Source organism: Mus musculus, chromosome 9 (assembly GCF_000001635.26).
Source record: "Mus musculus strain C57BL/6J chromosome 9, GRCm38.p6 C57BL/6J".
In the NCBI taxonomy this organism is placed as follows: domain Eukaryota; kingdom Metazoa; phylum Chordata; class Mammalia; order Rodentia; family Muridae; genus Mus; species Mus musculus.
Genome location: NC_000075.6, coordinates 109,792,133 through 109,807,832, shown reverse-complemented (window position 1 = coordinate 109,807,832; position 15,700 = coordinate 109,792,133).

Sequence of the window (15,700 nt, the reverse complement as noted above, 5' to 3'; positions counted from 1 at the left end):
AGGCAGAGGTGGGTGGGCAGCCAAGGCTACACAGAGAAACCCTGTCTCAAAAAAAAAAAAAAAAAAACCCAAACAAAACCAAAACTAAAACACAAAATGTTTATTATGTTGTCAGGCTTGGCGCCAAGTACCTTTACCAGTGAGCCATTTCAACAGCCGCTAATGATATTTTTAAAATGTTTGTGTTATGTTCTAAATTTTTATTTTATGTGCTTTAGTGTTTGGCCTGCATGTTTGTGGGTGTTGGATTTCCTAGAGCTGGAGTTGCAGACAGTCACCATGAGGTTGCTGGGAGTCAAACTCAGGTCCCCTGGAAGAATAGTCAGTGCTCTTAACTGCTGAGCCAGCTCCTCAGCCCCCACTAATAATATTTTAAAAGTTAAAAAAGAAGAGTTCAAATTTTTATTATGCCTTCTGGCTCACATTTGTCCTGACCAGATCACCAGACAGCTCCCTGTATCCTATTTCTGGTATCTAACTTATACTTTGTTTTCAGTATGAAAAGTCAAAGTTGAGATTTGCCACAGCAAGAAGTCATCCTAGCTAGCTGTAGAGGGTCAGTGTGAATTGCTTTCCTTCTGATCAGGTGGGAAAGAACACATTCTTCCAATAGGTAACTGCTCAGAGGCTGCCAGCCTGTGCCTGAAGGCAAACACAGGTGCACAGAGCCACCAGAGAATAGCCACAGGCCAATTTGCTGGCTGACTTTCCCCTGCCATGACCTAAGTTGCTTTTACAGTAGTTAGACATAGGATGCAATGGACCTAATTGCCCCTTTCTTCAAAGGCTACAATTTTTCCAGAATGAAGCATGGCTGCTTTATAATGCTTTGATCCTTCAAGGCAATCTTTGACCTACTCACCATGATGAATTTTACTTCACGAGTCATTTACCAGAATCTGTCTCTGCCACTGCACTGTATGCCTGCTGTAACTTTATATCACAGATCAGGAAATTCACAGAACCACTGATCCACACAAGATAAACATGGGCCATTTACCCTTAGGTTTCAGTGTTTCCCAGGTTATTGTGAAAGTTATAAGTGCTTTTTTTTTTTTTTTTTTTTTAAATCACCATGGTGTCAGCGGGAGTTCATCCAACTGCACTCAGTAGACCTAGGATTATTCCTTCCCCATAAGTCCCACTAGGAGAAGACTAGGAGAGAAATGTTTTCTTACATGCAAAGGTCCATTCTCAAGAACATCCAAATCCTGTTCAAATAATGGGCTCTGTGTGTAAGACCTGATCCATAGCAAAATTGAGCAGGGGATCATGATTTTCTGCACTCTGACACGAGTTTTCTGCACTCTGTTGCTTCTGGCTGTAGGTTATGAATGCCATCATCACCACCTGTAGAGCCCCACTCCTAGGAACAGCAAGGCATGCTTGCCACTGACATAAATCTTGTGGTTCAAGACTCCTGGGTTGCAAAGCCAGCCTTGTTTCTGGTTTCAGCAAGTGCACCTCACTTGCTTCTGACCATGAAATGTTGCCACACCACCTCCAATAGGATCTGTGTGACAAGTTCCACAGACTGAGATGATTGACCTCAAAAGGGGGAGGCCTCCTGGAACCGGTTGTGGAACTCTTTGCTGGAGAAAAAATATTGAGCCATAGTTCTCATGGCAATCTATCTGTTTTGTTTTCTCTTATTCCTTTTCTTATTTACATGTTCCTGGTAGCCTAGGCCAAGATTTTAAGTGAGAATAATGGATAAGAAACCATCCCTAGAGATGGGGTCACTAACATGACCTTATCCCCATGGAAACCAACGCTTTACTTTCTAAATCATTTACAAAACTATTATGATAAAAACTTTCCCAACAATAAAATTTCATATGGCTACATGTGTGTCATCCGAGGTGGGTTTTGGTATATGGTAAAGAAAGCTTTAATTAGAAAGAGTTAAAATAGTTTAAATTTACATATTAAAGATTTATTTAAAAAAATCAGGCACTAGATGTTAAATAATAATTGACCTTGGGGCTAGAGAGTTAGTTCAGTGGTTAAGAGCACTGGCTGTTAAAAATTTATTATCCTGCTCCTGGAAATATGCCACTAGCCTTGGACGTCAGCCCCCACTGAACACACCTTTTTAGAATTGTTATATTTTGATGATTTATAATGATGTTACTTGTTCTGTTTGTGATTCACTGAATACATAGTTTCAGAGTTGTAATGCTTGGATGATTTTTGTGCTTTACTGTGTCAAATGATTTTTGTTGGTATTTGTGATTGTTTCACTGGATATAGTTTCTAAGAGATTTGGTTTTTTGATGTATAAAATCCCCTGCTTTAGAGCTGCAAAATATAGTCAGATTCAAACTGCCTCAGTGTTTGTTTCTGTTTGTCACTGCCCCCAAAACCTTACCCACCTAGCTTCGAGGCTCCTCATTCCAGGGACCCCCATACCCGACTGGGGTGGTCCGTGGCAAAATGTTACTTCTGGGGTCCTGTTAGATGGAATCCTGTCATCTCATTGGTACCCAGGGAGCCCAACTTCTTAGTAGCTCTCTTGCCCTCACCTGAAGACACTTCAGAATACAGAACTCTCTCAAGGGTGCTCCGGTCACATTAAGAGTGAATCACACCGAGCTGGGCGTTGGTGACGCACGTCTTTAGTCCCAGCACTTGGGAGGCAGAGGCAGAGGCAGAGGCAGGCAGATTTCTGAGTTCGAGGCCAGTCTGGTCTACAAAGTGAGTTCCAGGACAGCCAGGGATATACAGAGAAACCCTATCTCAAAAAACCAAAAAAAAAAAAAAAAAAAAAAAAAGAGTGAATCACACCAATTGGATATGGAGGTGCACACCTTTAATCCCAGCACTCCGGAGACAGAGGCAGGCAGATCTCAGAGTATGAGGCCAGCTTGGACTACAGAGTGAGTTCCAAGATAACCAGGACAACACAAAGAAAACATGTGTTGAATACCAAAAATAAATAAATAAACAAACAAATAAATAAAGTAAAACTCAACAGATGAGTGGACGCTACATGAGGATATGGAAAGAGTATCATGGCTTCCTTCCACATTAGAGTGACATCAATTTCCTCTGTATCTAGGTTGGATCAAACTGAGTGCCATTACCCATGGGCTGCCACTTCCTGTACATGTGCCTCTGGCACTGAGGCGTTTATGGAGTGGCTGTATCTCCATTATTGTTTTCCATCCCACATGGTGAGCTCTGAGACCACAGTAGGCTTCTGCGTCAGTGGGAGACAGATGCACAGTGTTGGTTCCCTAGAGAAGTTAGTGGTTACTTCTGATCAGGAGTAGCCCTCCCCCAAGTCCATGGACACGGAAAATGGCAACTCAGGATAATAGATCTCAGTTTCTAACACATGGCCTTCATGTTGAGAGGTCAGCAAGCAGAACATCAAATCCCTTCTCTTTTTATTTTTATTTTTGGTTTTTCGAGACAGGGTTTCTCTGTGTAGCCCTGGCTGTTCTGGAACTCACTCTGTGTTGGGAGCTATTAAGACAACTCTTGATCTCTGAATTGGGCCTCTCCCCCCGAGAAGAAAAGGGGGTCAAAAGCAGGCCACAGATGCACTGCTCCGAGAACAACCACAGATTGTTCCAGCCCTAAGTCAGTGCCGGATGTCCTGACCTCAAGATGTACCCTGATACCGCCAAGTTCCTGCTTCCCCGTGTAGTCGCCAAAAGAAAATTTTCCGCTGCCCCATCCCTCCTGCTGAGGTGCATTTCCGCTGCCCCATTCCTCCTGCTGAGAAGTACTTCCCCTTTTGCTTGTGCATTTAAACCTTGAGCCTTGCTAATAATACAGCAGGACCTTGATGCCACTCAGAATGTTTCCGTGTCGTTCTTGCACTTGGTCCTCGTCTCTCTCTATCCCCCCATTTGGTTCTTAGGAGAAGGTCTCCTTGAGACCCTCGAATAACTGGACCTGCTGGAGGGTCAAGTGGCGCCAGACGTGGGGCACAAGGTACGACCGCCCTACGGACAACAGATTCAAGAGGTACCGTGCCACTTCGCTCGAGTGTCACGGACGTGGAGAGGTAAGCCTAGGCATTCTGTTGTTGTCCCATTTACCATGGGGAAGGTTCTGTCCAAAGAGGCAGTTTTTATTCACGAGATGAAGGGGTCTCTTAAGGAGAGAGGGATAAGAGTTAAGAAAAAGGATTTTTTGTTTTGTGGATGAGAGATGTCCATGGCTGGTATTGAATGGTCCTGAAATACACCCTTTAACTTGGAATAAGTAGGCAAAGATATCAATGCTTTGATAGAACAAGGAGAAGATGTCCCTGATTCCTTTTTTAGCTATTGGGGAATCATCAGAGATCTCCTTAAACAGGCAGAAAAGGGCGGAGAAGGCACTTGCCTCTTAGCCCTTGCTGAAGATTTTTTAGAAGACTCCTGATCGCCGTCTTGCAAAAGCGAAACTAAGCTGCCAGCGAATCGTCAGTCTCGGCTGTCATCGATTATTGATGCCCCGTTCACAGTATCTATATTAGAAGGTTTACTTGATACCCAATGAATGGAATAAAGTTGTTCAGTCTGTCCTCACTAGAGGCCAATATTTAACTTGGAAGTCAGAGTTTGTGGACAGAGGAGAAAATTTGGCTGCAAATAATAGAAAGAATCCTACTAGTAAGACAGCCTCCTGGACTGCTGATAAAATCTTCGGTAAAGGCAATTTCGCTGCAGACATAAAACAATTAGGGCTCTCCCCTAGTGTCCTCGCCCAGACAGCACAGGCGGCCCTGGGAGCTTGGCGCGCTGTCCCTGCTGCAGGGGCACTGACTATGCCCCTAACCAAGATTATACAAGGGCCCCAAGAGTCCTAATCGCAGTTCGTTGCCAGATTGCAGGAAGCAGCTGAGAGAATTTTGGGACCTGAGAAAAGTGAGGGTCTGTTAGTCCGACAACTTGCTCTTGAAAACGCCAATTCAGCATGTAGGGCTGCCCTGAGAGGTAAAACCAAGAGTTTAGATATAAATGGTATGATTAAGCTTTGTAATGAGGTAGATGTGTTTTCTCAACAAGTTTCTAAGTCTATCAACCTGGCTATTGGGGCTGCCTTACAACTAAATAAAGGAGAAAAAACTTGCTATAGATGCAACCAACCTAGACATTTTCTAGAGGATGCCCTACACAAAAACAGAGCACCCTAGTCTCAACCATGCCTGTTACCCAACAAAAACTCCCCCCCCCCCCGTCTTTGCCCTAAGTGCAAGAGAGGCCGCCAGTGGGCATGAGATTGCCGATCTAAGACTGACATCAATGGCCACCCACTCCCTGTGGTCCAGGGAAACGGCCAGAGGGCCCCCCTGCGGGGCCTGTCTCCCCTGATGACAACTGCAGACAACCCCCTATCCCCCACGGGAGATTGTGCAGGGCCATGGCAGGGAGCTCAGGGTTGGACCTGTGTTCCTCCACCACCAGGATAATAACTCCTGAGGAGGGAACAGTGGTCATCGATACAGGTGAATTTGGGCCCCCTCCCCAAAAGACGTTTTTTCTCATCATCAGCCGAGTGTCCAGACTTTTACAAGGCCTAACGGTGACTCCTACAGTGGTTGACACCGACTACCATGGGGAGATAAAAATCTTAGTCACCGCCATGCAGGGACCACTTACCCTTAGGGCTGGAGAGCCCATAGCCCAAGCCCTACCACTCCCACTATTCGGCCATTTCCCTTATATGAAAGAGGAGTGAGGACCATCTCCCCGGGATCCTCAGAAGTCTACTGGGCACAGAAAATAACCGATTCACTGCCCATGCTGACTTTGCTTTTAGAAGGCAAACAGTGTCAAGGGCTCCTGGATACTGGGGCAGATGCAACAGTAATTTCCTCAACACATTGGCCTGCAGCCTGGCCCTTACAGCCCACTGCCACTCATTTAAAAAGCATAGGTCAAACCCAGGACACTTTACAAAGCTCCAAACTGCTAACATGGTCAGACAAAGAAAATATTGGAACTGTTCAACCCTTTGTGGTTAAAGGTCTTCCTGTGAATCTATGGGGAAGAACTTAGAGGCTTGGAAAAGTTCTCGCCCTCTCGACTGGGGCCTAAGATTGTATCAAGATAACTATGATAATGGCCTGACCTTTAAGGTTTAGCTTCTTAAAACCATCCCTAATAATCATAAAGCATCCATAGGACCTAATCCTCAATTACATCACCCTAAACCCCCAAACAATCCCCGACTTCCAGGTACCCACCCCAATGTTCCTGCCCCAGGGCGTGCTACAACCCTATTTCAGTCCACTCTCCCTGCGGGGGCCCCCCTCTTCTAATGATTTACTGTGGTCTATATTGAATGTTTCTGCTTTAGCCTTGCTGGATAAGACACAAAGAGATAATGCGTCAGAATTTGAAGATTGTTAGATGTGCTTTTCTGCTTCCCCGCCCATTTATGAGGGCATAGCCTTATTTGGAAATTTTACCCTGCTTTCAGATGCTAGGGAGCTTCCCTTCGAGTCAGTTCAGCTTACCTTGACAGAACTCTCTGGGGTAGGAAGTTGTGTGCTGGGCCCAGGCATGCTTCCGCCACAGCCCTTGCTAGAGATTTGCAATAACACATTTAGAGTAAATAAAAATGGGTTTTCTTAACTTCCTGCCCCAAATGATACCTTTTTGGCATGTTCCACAGGCCTTACACGGTACATTAGTATACAAGATTTTATAAATAATAGAGATTATTGTGTCTTGGTTCAGCTTTTTCCAAATTTTAGTATTCATGAGTCAGATGACTTACTAAAGTTTTGGGATCGAGGTGCCTCCTTGCCATCCCGCCACAAAAGAGAACCTATCTCGGTGGTGACCCTTGCTGTCCTTCTTGACCTGGGTGCTGCTGGGACTGGGACCAGAATCACAGACCTTGTGTCGTCTCAACGGAATGCACACAAATTACCATCTGCTAAATGAGGCTATTAGCCAAGATATAGAGAATATAAAAAGGGGCCTAGATGATCTTACTGATTCCTTGGTCTCCCTTTTAGAAGTTGCCCTTCAAAATAGAAGGGGATTAGATTTGCTCTTTCTACAACAAGGAGGCTTATGCACTGCACTTAAGGAAGAATGCTGCGTATATGTTGATAAAACTGGATTAGTTAAAGATAGCATTGCCAAGGTTACTACCAGTTTAGAAAAAAGAAAAAGAGAGAGAGAACAACAAGAGTCATGGTATCAAAATTGGTTTCAACCTCCCCCTGGCTTTTGACCTTGTTGCCCTCCCTTTTGGGGCCCCTATTGGGACTCCTATTATCGATTTCCTTCGGTCCTTGGGCATTTCAGAAATTGACCCGATTTGTTAAATCTCAAATTGATTCATCTCTTTCAAGTGCATCTGTTTCAGTTCATTACCATCGGCTGGACGTTGGCGATAACAAGCAGGTTACTGGAGAAGAGTCAGACGTGGATACTGCTTCATCACCCTCGTCTCGGAGAGAGAGACTCAATTTCCATAAAATGCTTAAGTAAGATCATTCTCCTCCCCCTAAATTCGGCCATCAGTCTCATGCCACGAATCATTTATAGATTGCCGTAGTCTGTGCTTCCGACATGGTAATATACATTCTTGCCACATTGGAAACTAAACAGTCAGCCCAGGCTAGACACATCATAAAATTGGAACTTGAAGCAGTCACCCGTGAGAGTTGTTAGGCTAAAGCACTGTACAGAGATTAGTCTGGAAGCTGTTAGACAGTCTCTGAGAGGCATGTCTGATTGCATGAAGGTTGAGTGCCCTAGGGTCCTTCCCCCAGGAAAAAAGGCATGGGAGCAGGACAGGGTTACTCTGGGTAAAAATCTGTGGGTCTGAGAGTCAATCCTGTACATGGCCCCTAACATTGCATACTGGGGATCAGACCTCTACCTCTACCCATGGAGCTTGCTTCGTTCCTAAATCCCTTGGCCGAACCAGGTTATATCCAACAGACTGGGACCATTAATTCAAGCCTCATAGATGACTTGTCCTTGTGTCCTTCGTGGTTTTAGAGAATCACCCGGTGAGCAAACAGACTTTTAGGCGGTCGTTAAAAACGTGGCTACAAATTTATTATACAATATGCCTTTATAAAAATATTAAAACGGGGGAGATGTTGGGAGCTATTACGACAACTCTTGATCTCTGAATTGGGCCTCTCCCCCCGAGAAGAAAAGGGGGTCAAAAGCAGGCCACTGACGCACTGCTCCGAGAACAACCACAGATTGTTCCAGCCCTAAGTCAGCGCCGGATGTCCTGACTTCAAGATGTACCCTGATACTGCCAAGTTCCTGCTTCCCCGTGTAGTCGCCAAAAGAAAAATTTCCGCTGCCCCATCCCTCCTGCTGAGAAGTACTTCCCCTTTTGCTTGTGCATTTAAACCTTGAGCCTTGCTAATACAGCAGGACCTTGATGCCACTCAGAATGTTTCCGTGTCGTTCTTGCACTTGGTCCTCGTCTCTCTCTATCCCCCCATTTGGTTCTTAGGAGAAGGTCCCCTTGAGACCCTCGAATAACTGGACCTGCTGGACGGGTCAGCTCTGTAGACCAGGCTGGCCTCGAAATCAGAAATCCACCTGCCTCTGCCTCCCGAGTGCTGGGATTAAAGGCGTATGCCACCACGCCCGGCTATCAAATCCCTTCTAACAGGCTCTAGTAAGTATACCTTAGGTAGGATCTAAACGCGCTTTCGTTTCATGCATTTGTAGTGATTGTTATAATCTAGCCAGCATTATTTTTTTAGTGTGTGTTTGTGTTTGTGTATGTTCACATGTGCCTGTGTGTCATGCATGCATGTACATGAGGAAGCCAGAGGTCAATACTGAGTATCTTCTTTAGTCATTCCCTGCCTTACCTTTGGACACAGGATCTCACTGAACTCTCAGCTAACCTAAGTCGGATTCAGCTTGTCTGAGCAGACTGACAGGCCAGGGATCTTCCCCCTCCTCCTTGACCTCCTCAGGGCTAGAGTGGACATGCTGTTGTTTCCCTCAGTAGATGAGTGGACATGCTGTTGTTTCCCTCAGTAGACGCTGGTTATTGAAATCAGAAAGGTCCTTACGCTTGAACAGCAAGAGCTTTATGTTCTGAGGCATCATTATTTTTTCTTTTTCTTAATTATGACCCTACAAACTCTCGGCAGAGTTTTCACTTTCCACATAAGCAGAATATATTTCTGAAACAGTTCTTTCAAAACTATGGAAAAACTAAGAAGACTTAGCTGTGTTTTTGAACACAAAATTTCTGAAGGGGGCATATCGAGTTTGAAAGCGTCTGATACGCAGATGTGATAGGTAGCTTGTGCCTGTAATCCCAGCAAAGGCAGGAGGATCAGGAGCTCAAGGTTACCTTTGGCTACTTAGCAAGTTCAAGTCCAGCCTGAGCTACATGAGACCCTGTGCCAAAAAACAAACAAAACAAAACAAAAATCAGAGATTGGTTGATTTCATGATAATTTGTCAGTTACACATGACTGCTTTAAACTACCCTGCAAAACCTCACAGCTTTAAAGAAACCCTTTACCTCATGTTTTGGGAGGTTGGTGTTTTTGGCCCTGGCTCAGCTGTTCTGTTTCAGATTTAGCTCCATCTCAGCTGTGTTTAATGCCTGTATCTGCCACCAGGTGGCAGGTCACTCAGGAGCTACTCCCTTGTGTGCCTGTCATCAAACTAGCCTAGGATGGTCCACTTGCCTGAACACAGTCCCCAGAGGCAGGAAGCATATGTTCTAAGATGGCAGGACCACATTTGCTGCTTTGCATTAGCCCAAGAAGAGTCACAGGAGCAGACCTGACTAAAGACATAAATGGACTGGGGTGCAGTTCCGTACTGGTGTGAGTGCTTAGCATGCTTAAGTCCAGTCACTAGCCCAGAAAGTAGAGTGTTCAGGGTATGCGGAGCTGGAAAGGAGGGAGGAAGGAGGAGCAGGTCTAATCTGAATGGGAGGGGCTACAGGGTCTCACTATAAAGAGGTGCCCTCCTAAAAAAAAAAAAAAAAAACCCAAACCAAAAAATGCCAGGCACATTTATAGGTGCTCGCTTGTAATCTCTGCACGGGAGATTTGTGGATTCCTGATGCTTGCTGATTGGCTGGTCTAACCCAGTCATTGAACACCAGACCGATAAGAATGAGAGACTGTCTCAACATAAGGTAGACAGCACCTGAGGAACAACACCCGAGGCTGCCTTCCGGACTCCATACTCACACACACACCTATGCTCAAGAGGAGCACAGAAAAAAGAGGAACACTTACAAAGAGGCACGGATGCTTGCAACCATTTTTATGACCTCTTCCAAAACGATCTTCTTTCTCTCACTTGGAACAACTTCATTTTGTATCTTGTGCCTGTCATTCAACCCTTCCCTAACTTTCTTATGTGCCCTTCCAATAACCAAGAGTCAACACCCTTTCTATCTGGCAACCATCCACAGTCACTTTAGAAAGCACCCAGGGAGCCTCCTCTCCAACATTACAGGCTTATCAAAAATATTTACCTAGGACTAACAAAGTGGCTTAGAGGGGCTTGCTGTACAGACCTGGCAACCCCAGTTCAATCCCTAGAACTTGCAAAAGGAGAGAATTGACTCCTTAAACTTGTTTTCTGACCTCCACACACACAGACTGTGGCTGCTTTCCCTCATACTCATTCCATATACACACATATTAAATAATTTGAACAGATTTACTTAATATAGATTTAAAGAAAAAAGATTTATTTACTTATTTTATGTAATCAGTACACTGTTGCTTTCTTCAGACACACCAAAAGAGGGCATCTGATCCCATTACAGATGGTCATGAGCCACCATGTGGTTGTTGGGAGTTGAACTCAGGACCTCTGGAAGAACAATCAGTGCTCTTAACCACTGAGCCATCTCTCCAGCCCCCAAATGTAGATCTTTCCAGGAAGAAAAAGACCAGAGGCAGATTTGATGGACTTGTACATTTTAAAAATGTTTTCACACACTGAGTAAGCCTATTAGTTCTGTAGTTCTCAGCCCTACCTGCACCCCCTCCCCCATGAGATGATGAGAAAATACAAACCACCACCAGACAGCTCCAATTTACGAACATATCTCTGACTGTTATTTCATCTTTATTTCTGCTGGTCTGCTTCATATTTACTTTGTCCTCAAGAAAAACAAATTTTCCTACTATGGCCAGTGTAGGGGAAATAGTGTTGTCTTGTTTGTTTTCTGAGACAGAGTCTGAGGGCATAGAAACTGGCCTCAAATTCAGCTTTCTGCTGGGATTATGGGTAGGGACCTCCCCTATGTATATGTGATACACATACACATGTCACAGCCTTTGTGTAAAGATCAAAGGATAACTGGGGAGTTTGTCCCCTCCTTCTCCTGAGTAGCTAGCTCTTGGAGACTGATCTAGGTCCTCCGGTTTGGGAGTAAGTCCTTTACATGTGGAACCATCTTCTCAGCTCCCAGCTTAAAATAAGACATTTTCTCCCCCCAGATACCTTTTTAAGCCTTAAGCCAGAGTGTAACACATCACAGGGAGACTTCAAAGACACACTCACCCTACTATGTTGCTGTATGTTGCACAACCTATTACACAGATGGTCGCAAGGATCACAGTAATTAGTCCTTAATTAGTTCTTCCAGTAAGAGAATTTTTTAAAAAAGATTTGTTTATTATTATATCTAAGTACACTGTAGCTGTCTTCAGACTCACCAGAAGAGGGCATTAGATCTCATTACAGATGGCTGTGAGCCATCATGTGGTTGCTGGGATTTGAACTTCAGAAGAGCAGTCAGTGCTCTTAATCGCTGAGCCATCTCTCCAGCCCCCAAGGAAGAGAATTTGACAGCACCATTTGTTTATCCTAAATCCACTTGATAATTAGGTCACCACCTGCATCAGTTAATTGGTTTTACACAATGGAAAAATAGACTTTCTTTATGAAAGAGGTAGATTTGCAATTGGGAGCCAAGATTTCCCCGAAGTCAGGCTCCTAATCATCCCAGAAACTGAGAGTCAGGGACCTATTACAGTTCATCAAATTACATCCCCTTCTGTACATATGTAATGAAACATTTTATAATATAATAATATATTTATATTAAGGAGACATTTAATAGAAAACAATAAATCCATATATAAGTATGTAATCAGTTTATACAAGCTGTATAATAAGATCTCAGAAATAATAAGATTTCAAAAGTTTGACTGACCTCATCAGAGAACTACCTAGGCAACTAAATTTGAGTAGACAGAATACTTAAAGAAACACACACACACATTTTGAGACAGAAATAACTTAATTTTTTTTTTTCTGAAGGAGAATGCTTAAAGTAAAAGAGGGAAATCTTTCCCTTATTCTTCAGAGGGAGAGTGGAACTCCATTTCTGATCTGTGTTCATGCTTACCTTGAGCAGAGCCCCTCTGGGTCAGCCGAGGTCATTAGTAACCATGGGAGTTAGCTCGCTTATGTTCTCATTAGTTTAGGATTTATTAATCCAGTTGCTCATCTGTCAGGTCATAATTAAATCTTGTGTACCAGAGACAAGTCTGGACTGTAGATTCAGTAGTGAGTCAGAGGCAGACTCCTTTCATTAAGGAAATTGTATTGCATAAAAAGGAAACATAACAAACATAAATAAATGTACTTAATAATTTATTTCCAGTCTGCCCACAAGTGTAATGAGGACAGTAACCCAGCCTGAAGGCTTGAACTGGGCAGATATTGTAAGGAGGACTGGAGTTTGAACTGTGAGGAGGTCACCCAAGATGAAGCCAGTTGGTGTCACAGCAAAGAAAGTGGATGTTTGGTTGGAGGAAGAGAACAGTTGCATGGGGCGTTTTGCTGTGACTAGGAATGTAGAAATGTGGTCTTTGGGGCCAGAGAGAATTCCTCTTTAAAATATGGGAAGTTTGAGCTTTCTCTTTTTAAAATGTTTGTTTAATTATTACTATTTTTATTTAAATTGTGTGTGTGGGCACCCAATGAACCCAGAAGAAACGGTATTGGAGCCGTTGGAGTTGGTGTTGCAGGCAGTTGTCAGCTGCTTGATGTAGGCGCTGGGAAATGACCTCGGTCCCCTGGTAGGGTGTTGGGTACTCCTAACTACACATCCATCCGTGCAGCTCTGGAGATGCCTCTGAAAAGTCCAAAACAACAATTCTTTTCCCTATTATTGTAACAAGTGTCTCACATGCGTGTATGCCTGTTTTGCTTGCATGTATGTCTATGTACCTCCTGTGTGCCTGCTACCCATGGAGATCAGAAGACGGCATCCGATCCCCTGGAACTGGAGCTGCTATGTGGGTGCTGAGACTCTAACCTGGGTCTTCTACAAGAACAAATGCTCTTAGCCACTGATTTACCTCTTAACATCAAAATGCAGGGCTAACCTGTGTCTCCAGCTCCAAGTCAGCCAACATCCTGTTCCATCGATTGTTTGATACCCACTCACATCTAACATATGCACACATGTAGACACACACATATAAGTAAATAAATACATAAAATTTTAACTAAAAAATGCAGAGATGAAGAGATGACACAGCAGTTAAGGGCACTGGCTGTAGACGAGACTGGCCACAAACTCAGAGATCCACCTGCCTCTGCCTCCTGAGTGCTGGAATTTAATGGTGTGTGCCTGGCTCCCTGCCTACTTTTGACTGTATAAATACTTAGGTTCAATGAAATCATCCATGCCAGGATAGCCATGTGCCTTATGCCATGACCCACAGTGGGCTGGGCCCTCCTACATCAATCACTAATTAAGGAAGCACCTACAAGTTTGCCTACAGCCTGATCACTTGGAGACATTTTCTCCATCCAGATTCCCTTCTCTCAGATGACTCTAGCTTGTGTCATGTTGATATAAATCTATGCAGGACAAGGTCTAATGTGGTTACAGTCAGATGGCGTTCCTGGCTGCAGTCATCTTCAGAGCCTTCTGTATTCTGTCCACTGCCTGGGCTGCAGGTTCTGAGCTTCTCCTTCCTCTTTCCTTTCCCATCTCTCTATAAGGTGTCTTCAGCCTTTGCTGTCTCTTTATGGAGCCTCAGAGTAGCAAAGTGTCTTACTGGAAGTTGAAGATGGTGATGGCAAGTTTCTCAAACCACCTTGGTGATTCACTGAAGCCTGTTATTAAGAGCTACAGACATCTTGCCATACCCTGCAAGGTCCCAACTGTTTGCAGAAGACACTGGTTAAGAACCTGGGTGAACTCTCGCTCTGTCTCTTGTTAATGTTGTTAAGGTGGTATTATAGGTTTTGCACCATCGTGAACATGCAAATATGTCTTTATTCAATACCCGCAGTGGCCAGTGATGGTGGCCCCTTCAAAAAGATACATCTATGTCCCAATCTCTGGAATGTGTATTGCCTTAATCGACAAAGCTGTGAATGTCATTTAATATGATAAAATATATGACTGGGTGGGATCTCAGACACGGGTAACTAATTAAGAGCACATATAGCTTCTACAAAAGACTCAGGTACTGTTCCCAAACCTATTGGGGCAGCTCACAACTGCCTGCAACTCTAGCACCAGGAAGATCTGACACCCAGACTTTTGTGGGTACCTGCGTTCAAGTTCACAAACACACACGCTCATTCACATAATAAGAAAAAATCAAAGGGAGGGGTTATCAATCTCAAATGAGGAGCTTATCTTAATTTTTCCAGATGTGCTCTGACTACATTTACAGGTGACCTGAAAAAAGAAAGACATCCCAACTGGGTGATAGTGGCAGTGTTTGCCTTTAATATCAGCACTCTGGAGGTAGAAGCATCAGATCTCTTAGGTGGGGGTCAGCCTGGCCTACAGAGTGAGTTCCATGACAGCCAGGGCTACACAAAGAAACCATGTGTAGAAACAAAACAAAACAAAACAAAACAAAACAAAACAAAACAAAAGTCTTTTTAGCATGATGGTACGAACCTTTAATCCCAGCTCTCAGTAGCAGGCAGAGGCAGGTGGATCCCCGTGAGTTCAAGTCCAGCCTTGTCTACATAGTGAGCCTAGATCACCAGAGCTACGTAAGTGAGATACAACAAAGCAGAGAAGGATGTATACCGGTATGAGAACATGACTGGTGGCAGGGACAGAGAATAGAGTGATGCTTCTCAAGTCCAGGGATGCCAGGGCAGCTGCTGGGAACTGGCAGAGACAAGGGGTGGATTGTCTTCTAGTGTCTCTGCAGAGAACAGGGCCCTGCCAATGTTAGATAAGCAATGTCTAAACCTGGGACAGAGAGTGTTTTTCCCACCTACCCCATTTCATTTACACTCCCTTGTTAATGGGTTTAAGGAATCTACTTCAACAACCATCTTGAGTTCACACCATGCAGTGAATATCAGAGCCTCAGGAAATGTATTTCAGCTCATCTCTCTACTGCTCAATTGATGGGCCCTTTCCCAGATGGCGATTATTGAAATACTGGCTTAAATACATGGAGAAGTATCTGTTTAGGGGCTGGAGAGACGGATCCATGGTTAAGAGTACTGCCTGCTTTTCCAGAGGACCTGGGTTTGATTTTCAGTACCCACATGGGGGTTCACAACTGTCTGTACTCTAAGTACCAGGAGGTCAAATGCCCTATCCTGGCTTCTGCAAGCAAGAAATTTCATGTTTGAGGCCAATCTAAACTCCTCAGTGAACTCTACGACAGCCTGAATCATAAGATGATATCCTCTCTCATTCAATCACACACAAACAGACACACACACACACACACACACCTTAAACAATTACACATTGTAAAAATAATCAGATAGTC